Source organism: Ostrea edulis, chromosome 3, assembly GCF_947568905.1.
Source record: "Ostrea edulis chromosome 3, xbOstEdul1.1, whole genome shotgun sequence".
Lineage (NCBI taxonomy): Eukaryota > Metazoa > Mollusca > Bivalvia > Ostreida > Ostreidae > Ostrea > Ostrea edulis.
This window is the reverse complement of record NC_079166.1, coordinates 38,596,540-38,608,629: the sequence shown is the minus strand read 5'-3', so window position 1 is coordinate 38,608,629 and position 12,090 is coordinate 38,596,540.

Sequence of the window (12,090 nt, the reverse complement as noted above, 5' to 3'; positions counted from 1 at the left end):
TCACCTGCATATGGTGTTTATATATCTCAACTGATTCGATATGCAAGAGCTTGTTCTGGGTATAGTCAGTTTTTAAATCGAGGTAAGCTATTGACAAACAAGTTGATGGTACAGGGATTTCAACAGTCTCGATTGAACTCAGTATTTCGCAAATTCTATGGTCGTTATAACGATGTAGTTCGTCAATACAACCTCGCATTGGGTCAAATGCTGTCTGACGTGTTTCATACCGATTGTTAAGCCGTTCTTGGCACACTGATTTGACTGCGGATAACTCCGTTTACCTGATCAGGATATGGGGCTCACGGCGGGTGTGACCGGTCAACAGGGGATGCTTACTCCTCCTAGGCACCTGATCCCACCTCTGGTGTGTCCAGGGGCCCGTGTTTGCCCAACTACCTATTTTGTATTGCTTGTAGGAGTTATGAGATTGATCACTGTTCGTTATCTTCACCTTGCTTCTACCCAAAATTCATAAAATTGATCAAGACGTTTTTCATGAAAACAAACGTAATGATTGATGCAATACGCCAGTATTTCCATCAGACGACCAATCATTTCTCAAACAGTTGCACCTACGAAAAAGATAAGTCAGTATGTTAATTATTTTCTGACACGAATAGTGCATAAATTAAGCACTCTCACCATAGACAGCCAAGACTTTGTCACACAAATCAAGCGTTTGAGACTTAGCAGCGACTGTATATTGGTCAGGTTTGTTACATAAACTTGCAATTTGAGGAATTAATTACTGCAGTAGAAACATATTATAGTAATTTGGACAAATATGTCTATGCATATATTATACCATCCAATGACGATCTGAGCGCTTTCTTTTCAGATTGATTTTGAAATATATTTTTTAATTTAATTCAAAAGTTTACAAACAAATCATTGGATGTGCTATGGGGTCTAAATGGCCCCCATCTGTATGTGATATCTGATTATATCAGATAACCTAAGACATTATAAACAAATTTCCAGGTAAACATCGCATAACGCACCATGATCGTTATCGTGACGATGTCTTTATCATATTTCAAATTGAAAAAAAGAAAGAAATCCACGATTTATTCACTTTAGCAAATTCTGCTCATCAACTACTTAAATTGATATACATGTATGCAATATCAGTAAATGAAATGCATTTCTTGGACACTATGGTGTATATAGGAAAGCGATTTAAGGCAACCTGCATCCTGCCAACACGTTGTGAGACTTGAAACGAATAAGTGCACAATTCCTTCAGTTTTTAAGGGATTGATCAAAGTTGAAACCATACGCCATACGAGAAACACAAGTGATGTAGATGTAAGATTTCAAGTCATACATTTTCTTATTGAAAGAAACAACTTTTATGAAAGAGTAGATGTATACCTATAAAAATACTTGCGATTTAAGATCACTACTTTGTTAACGGAACTACTTTATAAAGGGATTCGTCATGGGCAAAGAGTACTGAACATGAAAAGAAAATACCGTTTACCAAAGCAGAGGTGCATGAAAGGCGAAAATAACGAACAGTGATCATTTGCAAAACTCCTATAAGAAATACAAAATAGATAGTTGTACAAACACGGACCCCTGGACACACCAGAGGTGGGAGCAGGTGCCTAGGAGGAGTAAACATCCCCAGTCGACCGGTCATACCCCCGTGAGACCTATATCCTGTTCAGGTAAACTGAGTTATCCGTAGTCAAAGTCAGTGTGACAAGAACGGCGTAACAATCGGTATGAAACACGTCAGACAGCATTTGACCCATTGATAGGTTGTATGCATACAATTACATTGCAATAAATATGTCTAGAAATGATGAGGAGGAAGATTTTCATGATGTTCTAAAGTTGAAAGATTGCACCGAAGACGTTTCCTTCTTTAATAGGAAACGTGCCCAGTTGTGGTCGTGATTTGTTTTGGATTACGGTAGAAAATGACACAGGAACGACAATTGAAAGCAGAACATATACAGTGTAACTACTTTGGACAACAGTTAGAGGTGCTTAGCCTACCCATGTTTAGTGGTCACCACATCATAGCTTCTCAAGGTTCCGTTTATTTCTACAAAAAATCTGGTAAAACAATTAGAATTGTTCAGGGTGATAAGACTTTTACCATTCCTTCTTTCAAGGATTTTCAGTTGTATACCCTAAAAATGATATGTGGAATGTATTGTAGTAGATTGAGCGTTATTTTTCTGACCATATATAGTGAACTCTTTGAGTATGGAGTAATATTACGTTTTGATATTGCTTGTGGGCACGTGAACACGATTCAATGTGATTCCAGTGGTGACATGCTTTTACAAAAGCCAGCAATGCACTGGTGAAAACCAGAACAAAATATCGCGCACTGTCGATTTACACGAAATCATTTTATTTGATCGAGATAGCAGTTAAAGAATCCAATGTGCCGAAATTCCATTTCTTCGATATATTTCTGACTACAGCAATCAATTTGTGATTCAGTACGAAATTAACTATCACCAAAATGTTGGTTTGCTTTTTGAATCTGGGGCCTCTTGTCGTCATTGCAAATTGGTGGTATTGGTGTTTTGTTCTGATAACGAAGATCTCCTATCTGTAATCACAAGTGAATCAGTGATTGAGAGAATGCCTTTAAGATTCTAAAGACTTAATGCAATTTAAACATAAGAACAGTTCTCATTATTGAAACCAAAGTTTTATCGCCACTGAATACTCAAACGTGACATCAGGATTCAAAGTTTATCTTGTTTGAAATAGTGTAGTGTAAAACTTATACGGTACCAATTTTGATGCACCAGATGCGCATTTCGACAAATAATGTCTCTTCAGTGATGCTCAACCGAAATGTTTGAAATCCGAAATAACTATGAAGTTTTAGAGCTAAATATAGCCATAAAACAGCGTGCCAAAAAAAGTGGAGCCAAATTCGTTCAAGGATAAGAGCTATGCACGAGGGAGATAATCCTTAATTTTGAAATGAATTTGTAAATTTTATAACAGCAATTAAATATACATCCGTATTTTCAAGCTAGTAACGAAGTACTAAGCTACTGGGCTGTAGAGACCCTCGGGGAGTCCACCTGCAGAGGCCTCGTTTCATTTTATCATATGTTATATCATATTAGTCACGAGATTTAGTGGCTTTAGCGTAAATGATCAACATAGTTTTTCAAGATGGAAAAAGTGATAAGGATGTTTTACATCACACATGTAAATATATATTCCCCCTATTTCGATATTATTTCACCTCACATGTCCTTTGTATTTTGTTCATAACGGCGATAGCTGAACATCATTATTATCGTTGCCGTCATATATATTTTCCTGGTATATGCATATATTTACAAGCTCAGAAATATATTGAAATGTTATGGAGTAAACGCATACAAGGAATTTACAGTCTAAAAATATTAATAGAATGAAGATTTTTTTTGACATGAAAAATTGATGTGAAATTCAATCAGCTCTATATGCATTGGTCATCTGTGTTGGTGAGTAACTCCAAATTTCTTTCTCTATTTAGAGAGATTCAAAAAGTGATGTTCGAAATACAATTTCTGTTTCAAATGTAAAATATTTAATAATATAAATTCCAAGTTAAAAAAAAATTAACAATATTCTTTGAGAATTGTAACAAATTATTAATGGTATCGCTTATATACTTTTAACACGTTCAATATTTTCGTTCAAAATATATAAGAATGACATTGCTAGATCCCCGTAGAAAACATCAAATGTGGGAAATTCCCACTTATATTCACATAGCCAAGTTGCTGAATGGAGGGCAAACAGACAATATGCAAAGTCTTCGGTATCGACTTACTAAGCGTTTATTCTTTGAGAAAATATGCTGAATTGTATATCAATCATATAAATCAAAGATGATTTAATTCTACTCAGGAAAAAAGGTCATTGAATAACACATATCAACTTCAACAATTACGGCCTGGACAGGGAAGATTTTTATTTGTTTTACATCTATCTGAATCAAAATTTTAATTCGTCATGTGTAAAGGATCCTATTACTATTGAACGTAAGGGGGGGAGGGTTATTAGTTTTTGCAGAGGCATATAAAACATGTTATGCATGTTTTAGCTGTGTGTAACGTAACCCAATTAAAGTTTGATCGAGAGTTATCGCTATTGCGGCAATATACATGTACTGTTGGCATGGAGTAATATACAACTTTTGATATTTTCTCGATCTTAACGATGAATTGGAAACCTTAGAGGTACAATATTCTCCAAGCTCGGAGGGCGAAGTGAATATATAATTAAAAGATCGCTAATTGACCGTTTTGATCATATCACATGATTATTACCTCGTCCAATACGAGTTTGTGATGCATAGTGGGCCTATAGATGTTGTTAGACGAAATAATGCAAGGTGAAGATAACGAACAGTGATCAATCTCATAACTCCTACAAGCAATACAAAATAGATAGTTGGGCAAACACGGACCCCTGGACACACCAGAGGTGGAATCAGGTGCCTAGGAGGAGTAAGCATCCCCTGTTGACTGGTCACACCAGCCGTGAGCCCCATATCCTGATCAGGTAAACGGAGTTATCCGCAGTCAAATCAGTGTGCCAAGAACGGCTTAACAATCGGTATGAACACAGTGAAATGTTATTCGAGTTTTGTGTTTCTTGACTTTTATTATTGGATGTATTTACTGTATCAAATACCGAATTCTTTATTTACAATATATATATATATATATAAGAATTTATCGTGGAAGCACCGCAAAAGCATTTCAATGTGACCAAATAATACTAAATAAAAATCGTCTACCGCTTCGACAACATTCAATTCTAAACAATAAAATGGAATGCAAATATGCAATGAGCAGACAATTATACACGAAAGTGTTACAACTCGTTGCACCACATATTTCTGATTAACACGTGGTACACAGTGTATATAATAAGAAATACGCTTTATCAAAGCAGTAAATGCATACCTAGGAAACATACCTGAGATTTTAAATCACTACATTATAAACAGAACTACTTTATAAGTGAATACGTCATAGGCGAAGATTTCTTTATATAAAGAGAAATACCCCTTAGAAAAGCAGGAAGTGTATACATTGTGATAGATATGGCAAGACATGACGCGAAGGATAATTTTCACAGTATTCTAGATTTGAATCACAGCACCGAAGACCACCGTCCATATTTCATCGGAAGTGTGAACAGTGCTAGTCATGGTTTCATATGGATTACGATGGAAAATGACAAAGGAAGGGCAATTGAAAGCAGAAAATATGACTACAATGGACAACTTTTAGAAAAGCTTAGCCTACCCTCGTTTACTTGTCACCACATCATAACTTCTGAAGGTTCCGTTTATTTCTACAAAGAATCTAGTGAAACAATCGAACTTGTGGAAGGTGATAAGACTTTAACCATCGCATGTTTGAAGGACCATCAGTTGTACACTCACAGGATGGTATGTGGAATGTATTGTAGTGGATCGAGCGTTATTTTTCTGACCATATCTAGTGAAATCATGGAGTATGGGGTAATACTGCGTTTTAATATTGCTTGCGGGCACGTGAGCAGGATTCAACGTGATTCCAGTGGAAACATGCTGTACAGAAGCCCACGATGCACAGTTGAAAACCAGAACAAAATAATGTGCACTGTTGATGATCAAGGAATCATTTTATTTAATCGAGAGACCCGCCAAAGAATCTCGTGTTCTAGAATTACGTCTCCTCAAAATGTTGCTGCCTTCAAAAATCAATTTGTGATTCAGTACGAAACTGACTATTGCCAAAATGTTGGTTTGCTATCTGAAACTGGGAAACTCTTGTCGACACTTAGTATCCCGCCCTGTGAGATTCATACCATGTCTTCCGATGACAAAGAATATTTCCTACTTGTCATGAAAGATGGTTCAGTGAAGGAAAGAATGCCTTTAATTGTTTTAAGATTTAATATGTTTTCGCAAATCAAAGACATGTTCTGTTGCTTTAAAACAAAGTTTGTATCGCCATTGAAAATATATCTTGTTTGAAATCGTATCATCCATGTATTTCTATTTGCCTTTCATTACATGCCACATTATTTCAAGAGTTTTCGTGGCATTAGATTATATCGTCAATATAGTGTTTCAATATGGAAGACGTGATAAGGTTTGTTTTATGTTCCTGATGTAGACGATCACACCTATTTCGATATGATTTGAACTCGCTTATCATTTGTCTTTTGTTCAGATGATCATCCTATATATTGCATAACTGGATTTTACAACTTTCCTTGCCGTCATATGTTTTCTTGATACATATATGTACATGTATTTACAAACTCTGTAATCTATGAATATCTAATGGGGTATACACATACAACAATTTACAGTATCTACAATATTTTGAAAAATGAATACATTTATTGACGTGAAATAAATCATCTATATTGGCATTGGTCAGCTGTGTTGAGTAACTCTGAATTTCTTTCTGTCTTGAGAGTGGCTAAAAAGTTATTTTTAAAATTTTATTTCAAATGTGAAACATATTACAGCATGAAAGGTGAAAACAATGAACAGTGATCGATCCCACAAGCAATTCAAAATAGATAGTTGGGAAAACACGGACCCTTGGACACACCAGAAGTGGGATCAGGTGCCTAGGAGGAGTACGCATAAATCCCATTTAAGAATAACATTGTTAGATCAGCATAGAAAAAAAAAGTTAAGTGCGGTAAAATTATTCTCATTGTCACAAGGACAAGTTGCTGATCAGATAGCAAACAGACACCATGCAAGGTCGGCGGTTTCGACTTACTCATCTTTCATTCTTTATGAAAACGTGCCAGATTGAATTGCATTAAGCCTACATGTGTGTACTGTGCATTATTATATCGGTTACTTGGAGAAGTGATCCATAATTTGTCAATAGACATATAGAAGATTGCCAATGATTTATAACAAACATGACCCCAACGGAACTACATGTGTCATACAAGAGACGTTGTGTTTGCCTGCTCAGAATTAGTTTAGGAAAAAGTTCTGTTGTAGGTGAAGTACTGAAGAATCAGTGTATTTCATTGCCGGGGGAAAATGTAAATTATATCTAATTTTGTTTTATTGTTGCCAGAAATAAATGTCTTGCAAAATAAATGTATATGAAGAAGGGAGTTACAATGAAAGGAATTAAGAACGGATATATACCAATACAAATACGAAGTATCATTGAAAAACAATAATATTTCATCAGCAGTAGGTGCCAATCCAGAACGATTATAGCTGAGCTTTTTGTAATAACTAAAACCAAATCAGGACTGATAGGTTTTTTTTCTCTTTTGTTATCTTGAATTGATCTTTAATGTAATAACAACAAAGACAAACTAGCACTAGCTCGTTGAAAAACCCGACGATTTCAATATGTAGACGGCCTATTTTTTCCTAACCTAAGATACGTCCGTTCTCAACGAGAGTCAAGTCTACTAGCAGCGTGTGACCAGCGTGTTAGATCCCTTGATCATCTAGCTAAGTCTAAACCGTGCTTTCAATGACGATGAAATTCTCGCCACTCTGTCACACGCTACATGACCATTAAGAATGGAAATGGGATACAGTTATTTGACATAGATTAAGAGATAACATACCAGTTTCTAAATGGGTAGATTTTAAAGCACAAAATATATCCTCAAATTGAGAATACTGTGTAATATGAGCAGCTTATACAAAACAAACAATGAAACATCATGATATAGGGAAATCCATAACAATGACTTAAAACTGAACAATGCATCATAAAGTTGTGTTATGAATGTCAACAGGACTGGCGTACCAAGTATAATTTTTTTCTATGTTGCAAATGTGTGGTAATCCACATGGCTCAACCTGTTGGAAAACACAACGTCGTTCCATATAGGGATAAATATAAACAATACGAAGTCGTACTAATATGTAATATTCACAAACAAAAAGCAGCAATTGTGTTGGTTCTGTTAATTGCATTGAAGAGTCAAGTTCAATACCGTGTGATGCCTTTGCGTAGATTTGTTGGAAATTTTCTTAATACAATTTGGGCAAATATTTCAATACTTGAGGCAAAACCATCGTATAGCGGGAGTTGTTTTACGTGGGGTGATAAATATGGCTTATTTTATCGATAAGATATCTTTCTACCAAAATTGCACTCGCCAAATATGCACCCAATTGCAACTTCGGTATTTGTAAGAGAGATAACTTCCTTATCCGCCAAATTTTATTCTGCTAGAACTATTACCTTATATGTACCTTTGAGTCAGCAAATCACCCAATTAGATCCACGGAAGATAAACACCGCTATACGATCTTGCATCAGCAATATTAGTATATGCAGAACAAGTCATTGATAAAACAGAAAGATATACACACCGAGTTGCTGTTGCGTAAAAATATACATACCTGATTCAACATGTATATTTTGGAAGAAATACCTGCCATGGTATTCAAAGATTGTACTTCCATGACGAGTTTGTCCCCTGAGTTTGAATCATTATTATATTTTGGAAGCATTTTTTGATTGTACTATGAAGGGAAATTATGAAATTAAAAACAAAACCTGGGGTTATGGTATTTGTTATTGAGCTACAGGATGTCCAACCTGATCTTGAAATGTACGATTTATTCGCATAAAGTCAATTTGTCTGTTGGTGTCAAAGCGACATAAGCAACACAGTCAATCAGTACATCAAATACGAGTAGATGCCCATGTCTTGTAGCAATATAGATATAAACAAGATTAATGGTAGTAGATTGGAAAGATTTAATGACTGCTCTTGCGATGCAGAAAATCTCATCATTTAGAATTTGGGAGATTAAGGTGTCTCACTACACCCAAAAATAGTTTCTCACTTCAGTACGAATTGATTTAATTATAAAGGATATGATGATGTGCAATAAGTATATATGCCAAACAGGCAAAAAATATACAAATTTGGATAGAAACATGATTTTAAAAACATCATTTCAACACATACGTATAGCTCTTATCCTTAGACGAATTTGGCTCCACTTTTTTGGTACGCTTATTTACCCTATAATAGCTCTAAAACTTCATTGTTATTTCGAATTTCAAACATTTCGGTTAAGTATCACCGAAGAGACATTGATTGTCGAAATGCGCATCTGGTGCATCAAAATTGGTACCGTATAAGTTTTACATATGAACAAAAGACTCGGGATAAATTAAACTCGAGATATGCGGTTGACCAGCCCAATGCTTTAACCACTGAGCTATCATCGAGATAGACAAAAAAGGTGATCGATTCAAATAATTTCACAATACATTTAAATCGCCATCTTTCTGACATAGTGTCACACAGGGTATAAGTTTTAGTGTAGTGAGCTACCTTAAAATAAACATATTAGGAGCATTATCAGTTTTTAAAATTGAACAACAATCACAATCATGCTACAAAACTGAAACAGAAACCTTAAAAAGCTGGGAGTTATAGATCGACTTTATTAATTATTGTGAAATAAATATAAAATTTGCATATAAAATTTCGGGTAAATTGAAAAAAAAAATGTTTTTAAGAATTAGTATTCTGTTTGGAAATATACATGAACCAAATTAATAAATTTACTAAATCCGAATTAGTTCCAAGTCTAACTACTTATATTATCAACCACAAAATTGAAATACATGTACATGTCTAGAATATACAAATATTGATGATACATTGGATTAAACATAAATTGGAAAATCGTGCAGGTTAAGAACAGTTTGATTAAACAATCCTTCCGTAGAAAAACATATAGTCCTTTCCAAAATTTGAATCGACATGAAATTTCCAACTGGATAGGTTTGAATAATATTTCTGGAATGCTGAAAGATGAAGACAGCAAACAGTGATAAATCTCATAACTCCTATAAGGAATACAAAATAGAGAGTTGGGCAAACGCGGACCTCTGGACACAACAAATAAGTACTGACCCAGTGTCTACACAGTTACATCATCCTGTATAATTGTACTCAAAGCTGAGGAACTAAGTTCCTTGAATGTATTACTTTACTTCAATGTTCAGTTGCGTGGAAGCCTAAATAACTAAGGGAAGAATATATAACATGATATGTGTGTTGTGGATCAATTTAACATAGAAAATAAAAAATGGAGATCTTATCTTTTGTAGACAATATAACTTCCATGGGGATCTATTAGAAGAGCGCTAATTACCATCTCAGGTATCCTGCTGCGTGTGCCCTTCCATCACTCCCAGTTGCAATGTATATCATTTCAGCGTACTAAACTATTTCCAGATGGGAATACAATATTCATCCAGGATGTGTATGACATTCCGTTATACACCCCACGGAGATTTGGACTACATACTAATATGTTTGACATTATTTACATAGGTATTCTCCACGATTACCTAAACTGTGGATCTATTGGAAGATTGAATACTGACTCAGCAACCACGATTATGATAGAATATAAAAAAATGGCGATATGCTTTATGAGAGTCCGAGATGCATTTCCGAAAATGTTTGTGGAATATGTACAGTCCCTGAAACGTTCTTCTTTACCATTTTCCGTTCTCCGGGTGTTCACTGTTCAAGTGGGAAAGTAGAATGTTTCAGGGACTGTACCATATATAGATATCATAGCTGAAATATGCAGGTGATGATGGGATATTGTTACACAAATATAGGAAGTTGACGATGGAGATCCTGACGTCATTCCGTTTATCATAAAGTTGAGGAGTTAGTTTGCTGTTAATATTTATGCTCAATAAAATATTCAAATATGAAGCAGCCACAGTACAACCAACGCATATGGAAGACTCTGTGGTGTCCTTTACTTATTTCGAGTTCATTAGGATGTTTTAAATCAACATACGAATACAAATGAGCATTTCTGATAATTGTAACCTCGTCGATATATCTAAATGTTGAGTTGAAGGCCACAGCAAAATATGTTTTCTTCTCATGTAGAAGTTTTGAATATATTCTGCTTCATCATATAAAAACAGGTCGACCAATAGAGAAGCATAATTTTCAGCCAAGGGAATTCGAAAAGTCTATTGGAAGATGTGATCACCAAAGACCATGTAGATATTACCAATTAGGAAAATTGTAATACCAACTTCAGAGTACTATCGCGTAAAATCAGAGTGGTGTTCAACAAAGTATTGTTTTGAATAACTTTTTACAATCCATGGATATTTCTGTGTTTTATTTGTATTGAAAAAGCAGCTGTCTATGATGAAATGTTAAGATAACGAACAGTAATCAATATCATAACTCCCATATGGAATACAAAATAAAGAGTTCGGGAAACACGGACCCCTGGATATACCAGATGTGGATTAGGTGCCTAGGAGGAGTAAGCATCCCCTGTCAACCGTCCACAACCGCCGTGAGCTCTATGTCTTGATTAGGTAAACAGAGTTGCCCGTAGTCAAAATCATTGTGCTAGGAACGGCCTACCAATCGGTATAAAACGCGTAAAACGCCATTTGACCCAATGATAGATTATATGTATGTTTTGAAAGTTCATTAAGCACTAATAAAGAAAGTAGGTTCCGTTGCTTTTATTTGTCAAAAGTGTACTTCCTTAAAACTTCTTACAATTGTGTGCTTATAGAATTAAGGAATGATATCACAACATAGACATCTGATATGAAGGGAAAGTGGGGGATATGTACACCGATATTTTCAATTTGAAAACTTTTAAATTACATTATTTAGTGAAACAAAAGGCAATTTTAGTAGAAAGTCGTCTGCAAAAATATTTATACCTCTATTAGATTCGAATCCACGATCTACAGATCAGAATTATTCACGTAAACCTATTGAGCTACTCAGCTAGGTATTTAGATTTAAATGGAATATATTGCTGGTATTTATGTATAGGAAGTCAGCTATAATGAACATGCGTTACTCCTTCCCCGCTTGGTTGTTCTATCAATGATTTCTGATAGCAGAACACTTAGGCAATATTGTTTTCTAAGCAATATAGTTTCTAAATATATAAGAATGAACGTTTAACAAGAATTTCGTAAGTTTTCACATCATTAATTTCATTCTGCATAAATGATCATCTTCATCACATTGTTTTTATCTTAGGTACAACAGTTTAAACGAATTGTTTTCACAAAT